Genomic DNA, 18,646 nt, shown 5'->3' on the forward strand with positions numbered 1-18,646 from the left:
AATTAAATGATCATAAATGGAAATAGGCAATGGAAGGGAATGGTGGCAGAGGAGGTGAGGGGGTATAGGGTGGGTGAGGACAATAGAAAAGGGAGGGAGAGAGACAAGTGTTGGTCGCACCCAAAACTGCAATCGTTTATTCTGATTTAAAAAAAAAAAATGCTGGCCTGACCATGAAGAAGGCAGCTAGGAACTCTTAATTCTGAATAAAGATGGGTCAATGCAGGACAGACTGAGTTACCCGAAGTCTAACAGAAACCCACAGAACCAATAAAAACTGTCAGACACCAGATTTTTAGACAAAAGACTAATTTCTAACATCCCTGTCCCTCTCTTGGGCCAGAGATTCTCTCCTCTGGGATGATTCCGCCTTCGGATTTGCTACCCAGGTGCATACCAATACGGGAGAAGTTTCCTGCCTTTCTCCTTCCTACCTGAGCAGAAAGTTGCTCCGATCTTTGCCGTCTCTTCCCCGTGTGCATCGTGCAGCTGCAGAAGTGGGGCAGACACAGGCGGATCCTGCCCTGCACTCTGGGCTCGCTTCTTCCGCTCTGACAGCAAAGCCTCGGTCCCTCCCAGCGCCGGGAGCGAAACACGAGCAGACTTCCTGCAGGACCGAGCCAATCCCACAGCCTCACCCCGGCGGGGTTCACCCGGACCCTCCCTCATTGTATCGGGCTGGCTAGCGAGAGGAGATCCACTGCTCCTGCTAGAACACAATAAGCCTTATAAGCGAAACGGTGGCTTATAAGGAAACATGCGCTGGGCAGCCTCCACAGAAAGGGCTCTGTTGTGTTCAGAAAAATCCTGGCCGCGGCTTTAGGGAGACTTTTGCTGCCAGAGATCCAACCCATTTCGGGGAAAGCCAAAGACTTCCCACAAAACAATGAGCAGGAAATAATCCGAGGAGAAACAGAGCTACAGCAGTAAAATACGTGGAATCCTGCCACCAGGCCAGAATCTGACTAGGGACGATAAGGACCAGCACAAAATCTGGGAACTGTGATTGTCCTTCCTATACCCTCGAATTTTATCTTACTATTATTGCTGTTTTGAAATGTTTTTCCATTTTTTATTTTGACCATTTTGTTTGTACATTACTTTGTCAAACGTTGTCATGTCAATAAAGTTATATGTATCTGAGATGCTTTTTTTTTCTCTGTAACTGAGCAAGGGAGAAAAATAGTACCACGCTTGGAATCAAAGGAGTCTCTTGGTTTTTGTGTGAAATCTGCAGAATGCACCCTAACAGCACGCGGCAGGCCCCGAGTCCGTGAACCCAAATACGTGCAGCTGAGAGAGATAAAATCCCTACCGGCAGAGGGCAGGAGCGGTGACTTGAGCTACAGACCCACAGCCTGCTTCTCTGTCTTCTCTACAAGTGACGGTAGCTGCCGAGAACTGAAGCAAGTTTTCGGTAGAGATGATGGGTTCCTGTTTTTTTTTGTTTTTTTATTCTTTCTCCTTTAGAATATTTCGAAACACTTTTGAAAGTGCATGCCTGCCAATCACCATTCTTGCCACATTTGGTAAAAATCTAATACGTGTCACTACATTTTCACTTATTGCACTTGCTTCCTCTTTAGCTAAATATGGTACGTCTCACTTTGAATGTCAAAGTGGCCCCTAACCCCTACACTAAATCCTAAACTTCACCTCGAGTTACTAGGTGGGCCTCTCATAAATACCTATCTAGGGTGAGGGCATTATGGCTAGTCTCTCTCTCTCACCAAAACTGAAAAGGGTGTAGCTAAAATCGACGTTAAAGCCATGCGATAGTGGTTCGCAAAATGGTAAACCCAGCCCACTCCTCTTTTTTGGATTTGCATCGCATCATACAGTATGGTGCTATCGCATGCGTTAAAGGTGTTTTCATCGCATGCGTTAACGGCGCTTTTCGCATGCGATAAGCCCTTAACACATGCGAAAACGCCTTATAACATTTTGATAAATGACCCTATTAATCTGAATGTACTCATACACATAGAGAATTATATAAACATTCCAATGTTGTGCAATAATTTTTATTACTCTAACAAACTTGTAAACAATTACACCATTAAAATTCACCAATAACAATCACTCTTCCATTCATACATTAAAATCACAAACTGATGACACAGTATAATTCTTACAATTCATCATATATAAGTACAAATTTGCAAAATATCAAACTTTTAATGAGAAAAACTTTTCTTCATGGAGTTTCCAATGCCTTCCAACTTCTCATTAATGTGCTTATATCCTCCAAAGTTATACATGTGTGTGCTGACTCTGCACACACTCGCCGCTGTTTGCAATATTCCACAGCTTTTTTATTTAACTCGTGCCAAGGGAACTAGCCCTATCAACACTCCATCCACATTTATACAGTCCAACAACGGATCCTTGTTTCACCCACGTTTGGGCTTCATCAGGGACATACTATTAATAATTACCAGGTATTCACCTGTGCTTAATATTTTCAGTACAATTTCAAACGCTGTACAAATGGTAAAATTCTCATGCCGATATTAAATTCCACCTCTTCCGAGGAGTTCAAACGCTTTCCCACAAGTAACGCATCTCGCGTGTTGATAGGGCTAGTTCCCTTGGCACGAGTTAAATAAAAAAGCTGTGGAATATTGCAAACAGCGGCGAGTGTGTGCAGAGAGTCAGCACACACACGTATAACTTTGGAGGATATAAGCACATTAATGAGAAGTTGGAAGCCATTGGAAACTCCATGAAGAAAAGTTTTTCTCATTAAAAGTTTGATATTTTGCAAATTTGTACTTATATATGATGAATTGTAAGAATTATACTGTGTCATCAGTTTGTGATTTTAAATGTATGAATGGAAGAGTGATTGTTATTGGTGAATTTTAATGGTGTAATTGTTACAAGTTGTTAGAGTAATAACAATTATTGCACATCATTGGAATGTTTATATAATTCTCTATGTGTATGAGTACATTTAAGGATTGGAGAATTATTTTTGATCTATTCCCAGTGTGTTTTCTTGCCTATTAATCTGAAGACACACTCCAACAATTAGCATGGTAATGAGTGATTGTGAGATGATTAAGGTTCGTTACTTTTAAAATCAAAATCTAGGAGAGGGCCTCCTCCCCTTTTGAGGAGCTCTAGCAGCTTAAGTTAACAGTAAAAACAGCGGGCAGTACTGTAATATAAGTACCAAACCAGGAGCTATCACCTTATTTATGGGCCGATACAGTGCAGTGCAGTGGAGCGCACTGTTAGCCCGGGTTTGACTGCGCGTTTTCGACACGCTAGCTTTACCCCTTATACAGGAAAGGGTAATAGCGCGTCGGAGGGTGTTAAGAAAAGCAGTTTTTCTGCTTTCCTGTACACTTCCCCGGCGCCGGCAGAAATTAACGCCCAGCCTTTGGGCAGGTGTTAATTTTTGAAAGTAAAATGTGCGGTTTCGCTGCACATTTTGCTTTCTGGATCGCGCGGGAATAACTAATAGGGGCCACCAACATGCATTTGCATGTTGCGGGAGCTATTCGTTTTGGGGGGGGGGGGGTTGGCCGCTCGTTTTTGACGCACTATAAGGGGTAAAGCTGACCGTCCTTGGCTTAATGGCTGCGACTCTGGGGGTCTTCAAGGGGAGGAGGGAGGGCAAAACTCTCCTGCCTGCAGCTATGCTTTTCACCGAATAGTGACGCAAGGGGAATTACATCACCATAGTGCATCTTCTCGAGGGGACACAGAGTGTGGGGGATGCCTGGGGTTCATGTGGGGTGGTTTTACCCTTTCCCTCAGAAGACTGCACTTTGAAAGCCTGTTTTATTTGTGTGCTGTTTTGAAATATCAAGTTGTATTCTTTTTTCCTGTGAATCTTAGTATAAATGCAGAATTTGCATTCATAGTAATGCTTGATATTTTTTTGAAAATTGTGTACCTGTGTGTGTGTGGGGGGGGGGGGGGGGGGGAATGCAAGGCTGAAGGTTCCTTTAGGGCACCTACTAGTCTTGCATCGGCTCTGTCCTTAGTTTAGGTAAAAAAAAAAAAAAAAAAAAGAGCCTCAAAACAAGGGATGGGAAAATGCAAATGTCTTAAGAATGGGATAAGGTAAATATGAGATCAACTGTTCAGTCTGGAATATTAACATGTCATGTCAATCAGCTGATATTTAGGAGGGAAGGAGGGTTTAGAAATCAAGAAAGAGAGGCAAGTTTGCCAACAGATAAGGGGGGGAGATTTTGGGGGTTGGGCAGAGTCCACAGTCCTGGGAGAGGATGTAAACCATCAGTTATCTTTGCCCTCCAGAATATGCAGTAGAGACAGGCATAGTTCGAGGGGGAGAAATGGGAAAAGCTCTCAGCCCCTGCCAGTTCCAAACACAGGCGGCCACTGCTCAGGGACAGAGACATGAAACAGATTTGACAGAAGAGCCTGCGGTTGTCCCCTTTCGGGAACATACAGAGAAACTGTCAGAAGGGGGTTACATCACTGAGGAAGGATGACAAACAGGAGGAGCGCCAGGGCAGCTTGTGATGGCTGTAACTGCCGAAGGAAAGTAAGTTCTGTTTTACCTATGTCATCTGCCAGTCCTTTTGTTTGGGTTCAAGGCTAACCAATCCATTTAAATGTAATACCCACAAATGCCCCCTACCACTTCTGAGATACACCTATCACTTATACTGGTGACCCTACATGGAAACCTGGTACAAAGGAAACCCGCTCTCCTAGTAAATCCCTAGAAGATCCTATGGGCTTATGTGTATAGTGATCTAGTTTGGGTTTGTTTTTTTTGTTTGTATTTAAAGAGACACACGTTTGATATTATGGATTTCTACTACCACTCCACTCCTCTCTCACACAACCACACTATCCTGGCTCATTACATTCTTGCTTTAAGGGTATTAAAAAAACACTGGAATTGGAAACTTTTGTTAAACAGTTCTTTCACGGAAATGGGTGCCATCACAACAACGAAGAAAGGATTCAAACCCCTTTCGCCCTTCCATTTCCTGAAATACAGACAAGCAGAAGGCGTGCAATCCCCGGCGCAGAACTCAGCAGACAGCAATCCTCGGGGTGAGGTCAGGGCAGGGCAGGGCAGAGACCGGAGCGCGAACCTGCAAACATGCCCCCCCCCGGGAGGGGGCGCTGCGAGTCCGAGCAGAGCGAGGTGGCTTTAACCTAAGCCCTCCCCCGGCGGAGCAGCTCGTTCACGGCTCGGCTCGGCCCAGCTCGTCATCGCTAGCTCACACGGGCCCGCCGTCCCCACTCCCCTCTGTGCGATCGGTGACAGCCGGGAGGTCAGGGCGCAGCTCGGCGATTGGCCGGGCCCCGGAGGAAGTCCCGGCAGGAGGAACTTTACTGGAGGGCTGCAGGGGAACAAAGGGCTTCCTGTTCCGGGAGGAAAAAAAAAAAAAAGAGAGACAGGCGAGCCGGAGCAGCAGCAACAGCCTGGAGGTGCTTCTTTCTGCCTTCAGACTCAGACCGTTGCACAATGCAAAGGGGAACGAGACGGCAAAGGGCGGAGCAGCTGTCTGCTCAGGTAGGAGACGGGCAGGGGAAACTTCTGTCGTGGTGCAGGCGAGCAGCAAATTGGATTCATCCCGGAGAGAGGGCGTCTCTGGTTCTGGAGAGCTTCCTTCCACGGGGATGTGGTACAAAGAGGCTTGCACGGCAGGAACCTGCTGCAGACAAGACTAGAGGCCCCCGCCCTGTAACGAAGTGTTTTGGGGGGGGAGTTCCTATCTTGTCTCTTTAAAGGTGCGAAGCTGAAGCTTGCATTACCTGCTGGGTTTAAAGGGTGTTGCAGTGGGATAGCATGGCAGAGGCGTTAAGGGTTAAAGACCATAGCTGTGACATCTAGTATTTAGCACTTGTACGTATTCAGTTGCAGTGTGTAAACGAGCCCTTTGGATTGTGGCGTGTGTGCCTACCTTGTAACTTTTGGGCTGTAGCTGCTCAGGTTACTAGTAAAGATGTATAGTGCCCTTTTGTTTTCTGCAGGCTGAGGATGTGTCTTTCTTGAGCTGACAGAATGAGTGCTGCGTGCTGATGTCAGCTCAGGAAACAACTAGCAGAGCATCCGGTTTTCCGTTTCGGCTTCCTACTAATAAAGTATATACAGTAGGACTGTAGTAGTTACTGTGGAGTTTTTTGCAAGGGACATTAAATATTGGTTTCATCCTCCTCTTAGTTTGACCAGGTCCTAATGTGGCAGGGTGTTATCTCCCCTATCGTGTAGGTTCACATCTTAGTCAAACGGCCAGGATGTGATCAAATTGATAGTTCACGCTCTGCATTATGCTTAACATAAATTGAGCAGAAGTGACTGGCGTGATCAGCGGTTAGTGATCCCTGATTGGTTTGGGTGATTGAGAGATTCCCTGAACTATGCAATGGCCCAGGGAGTCCTTAAATCCAGATAGAGCTGTGATTGGATAATTTCGGGTCACACTCAGGGTAATGGGTCATTTCAGCTATTTGTATCCAGCTCACAGCCGTATTGACTTTAACTATTTTGTTTTTTTAATAACGAAATTCTCAATTCTTCCTTGATATGTCTTGATTTAATTTGTACAGCACCACTTACACTGAGTAGCGCTATAGAAGTGGTAAGTAGTAGTGGTAGCTAAAGATGCACCCTCTAGAATAAAGAAAGAAGGGAAAGGGGAAATGTGGTACAAAAAGGCTTCAGTAAAGTACCAGAAGGGATCATTTTCCCCCATCAAATGAAAAGCTCAAGAATAAGGGGTCTTTACATGAAGCTCAGAAGGAATGTGAGGAATTGCTGCTTTTCTGCTGTCAATCTTCTTGCTATAAGGATATCCCTTCATAGTAGCCATGTTGACTTTCCCCCCAACATATATTTACCTAGAAAAAAAGGCATCATTAGTCACCTGTTTTATTATAGCAGACACACCACTGGCAGGGGAAGGGCACACAATAACTAGCGCCACAGGAAAGCAGCCTGCTGTTTATTGCTGGCTCCCGGCCTACCCAGCCACCAAAACAGAGGCGTGGGGGAACAAGCAGGGCTGTCTACCTCTCCCTTCCCACCCAATGAAATAGAGAAGAAATCAGGACAAAGCAGAACTGTCTGCATTCTCCTTGCCCCCTCCCCCCCCCTCCCCCTCCCTCCTCCAGAAGCTGTGAGGAACTGGACATGAATGAGTCCATCTGCCTCCTCCATCCCTGCCCACCTGATGAAGCTAGGTCGGAGTTGGGAGGGCAAGGAATGCCTGAGCAGTGGCAAATAAAGGCCCATGGCGCCCAGCCTGGGTTCCAACTGAGCTGGCGCAGGAGAAGACTGCTGTGTCAAAAGTGGTTGCGGCAATGAAGACACATCAGGCAGGATTTGTGGTCAAGGCTCCCGGGAAGGCTCCTTTTTTTCTCCCCCCGGGGCTCTCCTTTATTGTACATAATACATAGCATACAGATGTGCCATAACATTATTGGCTCTTGTAAATACATGCCCCTCGTATTATTGGCTGCTGCAGCCTTTATACCATATATGTCTTTCTCCTGGCCTCTTGCTGAGTACGTGCAAGCGAGCATTGTATTCAGGCAGGGAGGGAGGATGTCACAAGCTGGACATGAGGCGGTTGAGATGGGCTAACCTAGCTGCCTAAGTGTGACAGCAGCATAAGAGGAAGTAGGGAAAGAGCAGTTTGGTGGGCTGCTAAAGCTTGTGTGTATGACTCATGCAGGCAGTTGCGTGCATGCAGACAGACATCCTGTCTTTAAGCAATGGGGGCAACTTACAAGCTTAGAGTTCACAGTGGTTAGGTCTTGCTGTGCTCTGCATGTTGGAGATAGGGAAGTCAAGGTATGTGAAAGGGCTGAGTCAGTAGGATTTGCTAACCCACTGCATCAGCTCATAATTCCCTACAGTGTGTGTGTGAGGAAGAGAGACTTGTCAGGGAGATCACTGGTGTGTAAGAGACAAAGAGTGGTTGTGGGGTCTAATTGGTGTGTGTGTTTGTGTGAGACTGGTTGTGGGGCCCTAAGGAAGAGGACCATGAGGACAGAGCTTCAGTAGCCACTGCTGCTTCTAGTATGTGTTTTTGGCCTGCAAGGGTAAGGAGTAGGAAAGCTGCTGGAGAGGGTAAGTAAAGGTGGCTTTTTAAGTTTATTTTTTTTTTCTTGATTGACTGCCATTTTAATTGAGTATTATGTGATGTATCTGCTATTTTGAAATATTCTATTGGTGTTTGGAGAATTTTAAATATTTTTATGTTTTTTATTTGTTGGATGTTACTCTGTTCATCAGCTGTTTTGAAATATTTATTCATTTAGTTTTACAATTATTTCTGTGTGGGGGTCTATAAGCAGCTTTGGCCTGTTCTGTTTTCCTAATAGGAGGTGTATTAGTGTACCTTTTCATAGATAGGGTTGTTACTGTTTGAGTGCAGATTAGTTTGTGTGCATTATTGCAGATCCTGGGACTATGTTATGTGCTATATTTCTGTTTCCATTTCATCAGGTTTGCACTGCATGCAGAGTGGCTTTTTTGGATTTCCATTCCAGTTTTGTCTCCATATTTATAATTTTTGTTTTTTTGTACTTGGTGAAGGTCAGTTGTGTGTTTGTGACCGAGATACAGTATTTTACTAGCATATTAGACATTTGTATCAATCTTATTTGTTGTGTTTTCTCAATAGGACATGCATTAGTGGTAAATTACTGTCTTTTCATAAGGAAGGCTATTGTACTGGTAGTAGAGGGTAGTAGAGGGAGTTTGTTTTGCGTTAACTGAGGTGTCACCAGAACATCTTTTTTTGTATGATGTGTTGTATGGGAAAATGCCCTAGTTCTGCTCTGCACCCATTGTTGGGGATCGAGGGGGGTCCCTGTGGGTGCAGAGTGTATGTTTACATTAGCCCCATGAGTCATGTGTTCAGTGTGTCACACATGTGAGAACCATCTGTTAGGTGTGTCCCGACAGAAAAAAGGTTGAGAACCACTGATCTATAGAACTGGCTGCTCTCCCCTCTTCTTAAAAGGAGGCTTCTTAGAGGGACTATTAAGACCAAATAAACTTGTGCTGCTGAAATGACTGCAGTCTATTAAAAAAAAAAAAATCCCAGTGTGGTTATACTTGAGCAGCACCTTATGGATTCCTCAAGTGCTTCCTAGCCCTTATTCATGTTCCCACATGGAAGACCCTCAAGCTGGCCTTGACAATGTTAAGAGTGCTTGGAGCACTCCTCTGGCTGGGACAGCCCTCAGCCCTAGTTAATCGACAGGACAAGAGGAGGAGATAGCTGTGCCTCCTGGGAAGGGAGGATAATGCCTCCATGTGGAAGCTGTTCAGGAAAAGGAGCTGGTGATGCTTAATTCCAGGTCGCAGCACTCTGTGAAACACTGGTAGACAGTCTGTAGGGGGGATCCTGTTCCTGGGTGCTTTGTAGCTGTTCCCTTAGCCATACACACACACACACTTGCTGCTATATCTGGTAGTTGGAGATGGGGCTCTCCTCAGTGTGGGACACCTGATTCCAACCTAAAGTGGCCAAGCCTATATGGGAAATATGTTACCTTCCCAGGGAAGAGAAGGATGGGCTATTGGATCATGGGGGAGAGGCTAAGACCACAGTTGGTGGAGGAAAGCAAAATGTTCAGGGACCCCCATGATAGAAAGCACAAGATTCTGCTTAAATAGTCTCTCTTTTTTTTTTTTTTTTAATGTCTAGTTTCTCTTCCCAGGCTGCTATGTACAATGGCTTGTGACTCAAATCCTCATGCATTGGGTCCAACATCCCTCATTGGAGGCCATAGTGACCATTTCCACAGTTAATGATATATAGAAGATGGAGGTCTTGAACCTCCCTATACAGGAACTAATAGCTCCTGGATGTGTTTATAGCTGGTGAGGCTTACACTGTGGAGATAAGTGAAGTTGGGAGCTCATTTTAGTCAGATCCCCCATCTGACCTGATCAGTGCTAGTTCAAGGAGGGGGGAGGGGGGGGGGTGTCACACAGTTTATGGCTCTGCCTCTCAGGACGTTCCTCTAGTTGTACATTTGTATCCTCTAAGAGAACTGTCTGTAGTATGGATCCTGGAAGTTTAGGGCTCAAAGTTCAGAGCCCAAGACCAGTCATGGTTGGGAGGCATTTCAGAGGCTACAAGCAATCTGCTCAGGCAGCTCTCCTTCCTTGGGGAAGGATTCCAAGACAATCGATTTATCTGGGGCAGTTTCCTAATCGTGGCAGGGTTCTGGGTATGCTGCTTCATGGAAACACTTGAAGTCTTCTGTACTAGATGGTGGAACATTGCTGGGAGACTTCCTTGTCCCTTCCGTGTAGGCCTCAGGGACAATGATACTAGACTAGTTTAGTTTTTAGTTTGGTTAATTACGGCTTTGGGGCACTATTGCTTCCTTGAAAAGAGAACACGGGCATAGTATGATTTATTTCAGGTCTCCTACTAGAGGCAATGAAGTATTTTATTCTTGTGGTCCCATGGAAAATGACAGACAATTGTCTTAGGTGATTCCCCTCATAGATACACAGGGGCATTACTGCTTATTCTCTCCAGGGATTATAACGAGGTAGATGATTTATCCTGGATCCCTTACTGGCAGCTATGAGGGCTGTTCCCTTGTGCTACCCAGGACTTCAAATACATGTTGGTCAAAGAGTAGTAAGGCCTCCCTTATCAGATGTCTAAATATTCAGGACCAAGATGAAACAGGAAAGCCCAGGATTACATAGGGGTGGAAACCCTATGCTGACTGATGCGTATATTGAATAGCAATTAGTCCTTCCAGTCTCTAATGTATAAGGAAACCCGTATATCTCCAAAGAAGATGGTAACCTTATGGCTTTGGAAATCATGGGTTCAAGGCCTCGCTCTTGGTGGCCAATTGTCTCATTCCAAAACCACCCCAACCAGGGTCTGTTCAGCAGGTCCTAGGCTCCAGAGCAGTGGAGCTGAACATACAGGGTGGCCTCCAATACCAGCACCATTTATTGGAGGCAGGCTACTTTTCCATGGGCCACCCTGTAGTATATCTTAGGTACAAACCCAGGTGCATCTCACTCAATTTACTCTCCTCTCAGGATGATATTCAGTAGCCAGGGTCACAAGGCTATTTTCCCTCTCTCTAGGGAAGTTGTAAGGAGCCTGAACAGGTGGTTTTTTTCATAGTTACTTCCTGAAGGGAGTAGATCTTGAGTCTCTTTCAGGGTTCTTTTGCGTTGTAGACATGAGCCTTATAGATTAAGAAAGGAGTTATGATCCAGGACAGCTGAAGCAGGGGCAGTAATCCTAATGAAGAACCAATGGGCCTAAGTCTAGGCAGTGGGTCAGAGCCAGTTGTCGAGCACACCAGGAATCCTGGCTTCTAGCTGGAAGAAGGTAGCCTGGGCGGTAGTGGTCAGTGTAATGCCTTTAGCTGATATGAACAAACTGAGGGAATTAGTAATATAGTAAATGACAGTAGATAAAGAACAAGTGGTCTATCCAGTCTGCCCAGCAAGTTGTTTACAGAGTAACTGCCGCTCCATGCAGGTTATCCTCGTGGAGAAATATTACACACCAAGTTAACATAGGTTACCCCATTTATTTATTTCCATCCCCCTAGCCTTTAGGGATCCACAGTGATTATCCCATGCCCCCTTGAACTCCATTACTGTTCTCATCTTCACCATCTCTTCCAGGTGGGTATTCCATGCATCTGGCATGTGTGTCTGCTGGTGTCCAGTACATTCCCTAGACTGAGTTCTGAAGTTGAAAGTAGGGGTGCTCCTTCACACTAGTCGGAGGATTCTTCCCTAGAAGATCCCTTCAATTCTCTTTTACAACCTTGGCTGCTAAGAAAACCAGACTACATAGTGAGGATACTTAAATGTTGGGGGTTACCGTCGTCGATGGTGCGAAAGCAGACAACGTAGCAGACCTTTCAAGTTTAGAGCCTCTGCAAAGTCAGTTTACGAAGGAGACAATGTTTCCTATTGAGGGATTCATTCCCTTCCTTCAATCTTGTCCTTCAGCCAAAGGAGATTAGGATGAAGACATAACTCACAGAGATTTGATTTTGGCTTGCTGCAAGAGACATAGGCACGGAAGCTTCCTGGCTACCTTTTCAGATAAGATACTTATTTTCTTCCGAGGATTCAAGATCACAAGTCCTCCGCTGTGGGAGGTCTCTTCAGCTTGGAAGTGAGCTTATTTTGAAGGGATCTGGTTCCTTTTTGAGCTTCATAGGGTAACATCTTGGTGAAATAGGACTCCTTGGTGCCTTTGGTAATTTTAAAAGAAAGGGTATCTATGTGCCCAGTATGCCTCCCCTTTTTTGGGGGAGGGAGGGAAGGGTAGAGTTTTACTACTGTCGGAATCAGGCTATTTTCACTTATGAGGTTGACAGGCGATGTAGTTTAGGACAAGGTCAGCCACTTCAAGTCTGTTTTGAGATGTTTATAAGTGACCAGTTTCTTCTCAGATAGATCTTTGGTCTATTAATGTGACCTGTTAAAGCACAGTGGTTTCTAAGGCATCAATTTCAGGAATAATTAAGGAGAAGAGCAAATTGGCCTTGCCAGCAGAGTTTGCAGGCGTCGGTGACCCTGCTTAACAAGAGTGAAAAAATTCTGAATCACAATCTATCTGTTCAGAAGATAATGGCAGGGCAGCACCCTTGCCCCCTTCCCCCATTGCATCCCTGCTCTAATCACCCCAGGATAGGTGGGGAGAGGATACAAGACTCCTGAGACCTATCATGGCTTCCTTCTGCCCAGGCTGATGGAGCTTTGGTACATCCCACTGGTCTGAACTGGTCAATAAGGAAGGTGAATTTTAAACTTACTTCTTAATTTTCTTTCCTTTACTCCTGCCAGACCAGTCCAGAACCCACCTAAGGAAGCCAAAACATCAAGGGTTCCTAGTCTGATAAGGTCAGAAATCTAACAGTGAGTATACTGCTGCCCACCAGAAAGCAACTGGCCTATTATGAGCTTGGTGTAGGGATTTTATTCCTGGGTTGATGATCATAGAGTGAAGTTTCTTGGCTGTATCAGATTTTTGTTATTTGGAAACCAAAACAAATAATTGCCTTCAGTTGAACCAAATCTTTACAGGTGTAGTGAAGTCAGCTTTGAGCTTTTTTCTCTGTCTTCATTTGCTGGCAGGAGGACATAACACACTTGCCTGGACTGGTCTGGCAGGATTAAAGGAAAGGAAATTTAACAGGTAAGTTTCAATTGCACCTTCCTGCTACAGCCTCTTCCCTCACAAACAGCCTACAAGGAACAGGAGGGGAGGGCTTGGGGTGAGGCTGAGGCTGGAGCAGACAGAGTAAAGAAGAGGCCTGTTCCCCCAATGCAGCCTCTCTCCCTCTCTTGTCCCCTCCCCCCATTTCCTCCTGCCCTGAAGGTAACAGGAAAAGACAGAGGCGGGCTCACGATGTCGGACCGGCCCGGGTATTCGCCGCCCAGGACACGTCACATGATCTGCCGAGCCGGCTCTGCACGGCCGTGCATGGCAGACCACGTGACTGGAGCGATCGGCCCACCAGGGATGCCCGATTCCCCGATAGACCAATCCGCCCCTGGGAAAGGATGTGTGAAATTGGAGTGCTCAGAGAAAGCAGTCAGAATGTTTAATCCCTCAAAGATCTTTTAAAATCAAACCCAAAGATGATTTTGATATTTGTGGATTGAGTAATGTCCCTTTATAAGAATTTCATCTTTATGCAAATGGATTTTGGACCCTGCATGTGGCCAACCAGCTATAAAGACATGGATGTGGTTTTTGAGGTCTAACTGTTTGTGCCCTACAACTAACAGAGAGGGCAATTAATGTCTAACACTAATGCCAACAAGTTTCAAACTTGTTAATTTACCAAGTGTCTAATATATAGAAAGTGTAGCAAATACAAAAATCAACAACTTATCAAGATGTCACTTTTTTGTTTTGAATTGTTTTTTTATATTTTCATGAAAGTCCTTGTCTTTTGAGTATATTAGCTTACATATGTTTAAAAATGCCCTCCACATCAGCAGTTTTTCATGCTGTTAATTACATGAAGGAATGTATGCATTTTATATATAGTTTAAATTGTTTAAAAACATCTTGAATGGATTGTAGTTGAAAAAAAAAGGACTCTTTTTTTTTTTGCATAGTAAGAGGTGTGATTTTTATGCCAAATATGCAAATATGCCATTTAGCACGGAGGGCAGTGGTGAGAACAAGGAAGGGTGATGACCAGAGTGAGAGTATTTTTTTGCTGATGTACTGCTTTCCTAAAACCTCATAACCATTTTCTGATGTGAAGGGAAAAAGAATCCCTAAAGCAGAGCTTTCCAAACGTGTGTGTCGTGACACGGTAGTGTGTCGCACACCGCGCCGTCAATTCCAACGTGAGTTTGGGCTTTTTTTTTTTTCTAGCAATTCACTTTTTTTTTTTTTTTTCAGTTTGTGGGTTGCTTATTATTGGGCGACTTTTGCTGTCAATTGTGGTTTTTTTTGGGCTTGGTGGGTGGGACTTAAGCCCAGCTGTCCCTGTCACTGGCTGCTGCTGCCGATGAGGCCTGGCTACGAGGACTACTGACTCCAAGCAACAGAGTTCTGGTGATACTGGAAGGTGTTATGCACCAGGGCAGGCTTGAACCCTGAAGGGAGTGAAGCACTTAACTGGCAACAATCAAAAGAAGAGGTTCATGAGTGTGGGAGCCAGACGTGCTGGAGGGAGAGAGATGTGTGTGGGGACAGACATGTGCTTGGGCTTGGGTTTTTTTTGGAAAATAGCACTTGGAATATTATATATTTTTAATATAAATGAAAGGTTTTCATGAGAGAGGTGTGTCATGAAACATTTTTATTTATGTGGAGGCCCTCTAGATTGTAAGCCCTCTGGGGATAGGAAAATACCTACAGTACCTGAATGTAATCCACTTTGAAGCGCTGAAAAAAGTGCAAAAAAGCGGAATATAAATAAATAAATAAATGTATATATTTAAGGAAACATACATAAATTGTCTAAATATGTTTAGTTTCTTTAACCTTTAACCTCTGGTTTGCTAGTAGACTGAATTACTGTGTCGTGAAATTATGTTTGTCTAAAAGTGTGTCACCAACATGAAAAGTTTGGAAAGCTCTGCCCTAAAGGATGAAAACTTGAAAAAATAAAAAAGGTTACTCAGTCTATGTCAAAAGCTGTTGCATTCAGGTGTATCCAGAGCTTGGTGCTCTTTGCTGCTCGGTCAGTATTTGCAAGCTGTCTGGTTTAGCAGTCAGGTCAGTACTTGTCATCAAGTCCTTGCTGGAGTCGTCCTCATGGTTTATATTCCCAGGGCATGGATGTCATTTCACAAGTCCATCCTGTGCTCTGCTAAACCACATAGAAATGGTCAGGAACAGAGTTACTTATACCCAGGCATTATTGGGTCATTTCAAGCTGATTCACTTACCTGGTCTCTTGGTAAGTGTGTGCCGCCTTGAGCAATATTTGGAAAGGCAGGAAAAAAAATCCCCAAATTATTATTATTTTTTTTTTTGGCTTATCTGGTACTTTATATGCAATTTCCTGCAGTTCTGGCAGTGTGATTACACCAAGAGAGGTAAATTTTGAATTTAGTCTTAAACTTTCTCAACAGTGTACTTCAATGCATTTCTTGGGTTGTAAACAGGTATTGCACCCTAGTATTTAAATTATCTATGCATGTAAACATGCAGTTCCAGGGTTTGGTTACTAATTCTGGCCCATACAGTTCAGTTTTATGCCAAATTTATTTAGGTTTAATCCTGAATAAGTACTCAAATAATTGATAACTCAGTGTGTATTTCGGATATCTTTATTGATTGTAGAGAAGCAAGCCGTTTGTCTGCTGGAGATGATACTGGGTATTATTTGCCAGTGTTAGAAACCGTCCTTCAAGTATGTGTCAGAAAGCCAAGGCTTATCTGCCCTTTGCGACCCACTTAAGATGCGCATGTACTGCTGGTTGCCCAGAAGAATAGAGAACTGCCATGTCATCGGCATTCCATGGCCATTGTAGCTAATTGCTGTTGCGTGTGTAATATTTTTGGCTAACAGCTGTGAGTTACCCCCCGGTTGGGGACTGAGGAGACAATGAGTGTGTGCTTCCTGTTTCAGGTGCTGCTTACGTCCTATGCTGTTGCAGTCCAGCCTCTGAAGAGGAGTGGGAGCTTTTAGAAAAAACGGTGGAAGACGCTTTAAGAGGGCACAATGAAGGAAGATGATAAAGCCGAAACATCCCTAGGTAAAGACTAGCTTTTTAATCTTATTTCATGGTCATTAAGATTTCATTCACCACCTTCATGTGCAAGGTATTGCGCTCCGCGTCTCTTCTGTGGACCTCCACCCTTAGCTTCAAGTCCATCATTCCTTCTATTGTTCATCTCCCTCTGTCAGAGGGACGTCAAATGCTGTACATCAAGGTCCACCAGCAGGTCTGGTTTTCAGGCCATATGCAGTGATTATTTATGAAATGTATTTGTATCCAGAGAAGTGGCGTTCAGTACCTCTGCTCTGTCACCTTAAATCTCCTCTGTTGGATAACTTAAGATCCTCATCATCTTCCCTCTACCGACCATATTGCCAAACGTTTTTGACTCCCTACCTCATAGTGTCTCTCCCTAACACTACTGCAACAAATCCTGCTCAGCCTCTCCTCCCCCACCTAATCTATCCAGAGCTAGACCACCCCCAACGCAAGCCATGCCATTCTCTCTCAAATTTCTTCCTCTCTCTTCCTTCCCATTCTAGGTCCTTGCAATGGTGTCCAGCTCCTGTGTTACATTCAGACTGCTTTGTTTTTTTGTACCTGATCACTCCTCTCACTTTACACTCGCACTTGCACATAGTCCATAGAAGCCCCCTTTCCATGTCTCTCTGCAGCCTTCCCATCTGCCGGCTTTGAAAAATTCCCCCAAGAAAATGCACTTGCCATGTATTCCCCCTTCGTCATGTTTCTCGCTCCATTCTCCCTGCCCCTCATCCAGATAAAATTAGAGGGATATGGATGGCAGGAGTACATAGTAAGTGTATTCCTTCCCTGGCCAGTGCACACCTGCAGCTCATTCCCATCCAGCCCTCTCTCCTCTCCCTGACCTACCTCAATCATGTGCAATCTTCCACTCTCTCTTTCTTTTTCCCTCCATCCCTCCCACTCTTTCTTCTACCCACTTTCCTCCTGCCTGCCACACCCTCTCTGAATTCCCAGACCCCAATTGGAGCCAAAGATGCCACCGCCTCCTTGCCTGCTGAAAAAATTCCACTCGTCCCAGGCAAGCAGCAAGTTAATTTTTAAAATCCTGTCTGATTTTCTTTCTCTTCCCTTTTTGGTGGGGCACCAGGTGGCGGAAACGTCTATTGCCAATGCCTCTGTTGTCTCTGCTGTGTGAGGGAGATTTGCACTGCTGATGCCTGTGCAGTATTTAAACTCTTGGGTTGTGAGGTAGTTTGTACTGATACTGCTATGCTGTCCCTATTTGGCAGTGGGGGGCGGTGTGAAGATTGGTAACACCTATTCATTTGTTCGGAAGACGAATCTGAGGGATAACTTGAATATGCTGCTGTCCATGCTGTGTCAGTTAGGTGGATACGTTTCTAATGCTGTCACTCTGGCACCTCTCACCAGCACTGAATTCATTTGGAAAATTTAATTAAAACGTAAACTAAAATATGTTTTTTGTTTCCTTTCCAGGTTTGAGGTGCACAGCTGCTGAGCCTGAAATCCAGTTGGGGCTTAAAGAGGTCGGGGAAGACCCTCTCCAGAATCACTGGGGTTTGCAGGAAAGAGAAAAACCTGAAAGCACTCACAGAGGTGAGGAGCAAAAAGAAGGAGCTGAAAGCTCAGGAAGGCTGCAGGATATTGAGAGGTTATTTGGGCCGCACACCCAGTTGGCACGTTTCTTGTCAATGTATGTCACTGACATGGGAGGAGCAAATAACTTTTTAACAGCTTAGGGTTTTGGTACATGCTGAAGTGCAGGGCTAGTAGCTGTATTCTTCTTGGAGAACTTAGGTTGTACGGAAAAATGTATTTAAAGTAGGAATATGTTTTTACTTTTATTGGCCCCTTGTGTGCTCATTTTTGCTTCCGCCAACAAATTTCTTTACAATTAGTTAGAAATGAGAATAAAGCCGGGGGCGGGGGGTAGATTGACTTTATGTATTATAGGACGATTTGCTATTGCTCGCCATTCAGGCACCAATTTGGCCTTTAAGCATGATTCTTCCCCCAGGTTTGGTATAGGCTTGTATGGCAGTGCCCTTTGAGGGAAGACTAATTTTGTGCCTTCATGTTTTTTAAATACCTCATAGTAGTAAAGAGTACATGTCTGTCTGGCTTACTAACTGTTAAGGGGTTCATGTGATGTGTTGTCTAGTATAGACAAATAAGCATGATTTGTCCAAAGGTGGTGTAATTACTAACTTTTAGCTTTTGTATTAAAATGTTTCTGATGCTCATCATCATTTTATGTGTTTCTCTTTTGAACCTGACTCAGACTTCTACAGCTGCTGAACCTGAGATTATATTGAGGCTTGAAGAAAAGATGAGCTTGTCGAGGACCACTGGAGCTCGGATTGAAATAGAGATTACTGGAGTTGTCCTTAAAGGTAATAACTATTGAAGAGCTCGGGAGGCCTTATAAAGCTGGGAATGCTGGAATCTGTGCATTACCGTTTTTATAGTGAAAAATTGTACAAT

At 44.5% G+C, this 18,646-nt stretch overlaps 1 protein-coding gene and 1 long non-coding RNA gene across 3 annotated transcripts in view; one reads left to right on the forward strand and one right to left on the reverse strand.

The window, feature by feature from the left end:
• Positions 1–1,029, reverse strand: part of LOC115082519 (zinc finger protein 664-like) — a 41,184-nt gene extending 40,155 nt beyond the window's left edge. For both annotated transcript variants that reach the window (XM_029586750.1, XM_029586749.1), the window contains exon 1: positions 435–1,029. The gene's annotated coding sequence lies outside the window, so the exon portion shown is untranslated. The remainder of the gene's footprint in view (positions 1–434) is intronic.
• A 4,159-nt stretch (positions 1,030–5,188) lies between these two features.
• Positions 5,189–17,758, forward strand: LOC115082521. The gene is made up of 3 exons (XR_003854188.1): positions 5,189–5,512; positions 16,066–16,192; positions 17,639–17,758. It is a non-coding gene; the product is annotated as an uncharacterized LOC115082521 (long non-coding RNA).
• Positions 17,759–18,646: the final 888 nt, after the last annotated feature.

This window comes from Rhinatrema bivittatum, unplaced genomic scaffold (assembly GCF_901001135.1).
Source record: "Rhinatrema bivittatum unplaced genomic scaffold, aRhiBiv1.1, whole genome shotgun sequence".
NCBI lineage: Eukaryota > Metazoa > Chordata > Amphibia > Gymnophiona > Rhinatrematidae > Rhinatrema > Rhinatrema bivittatum.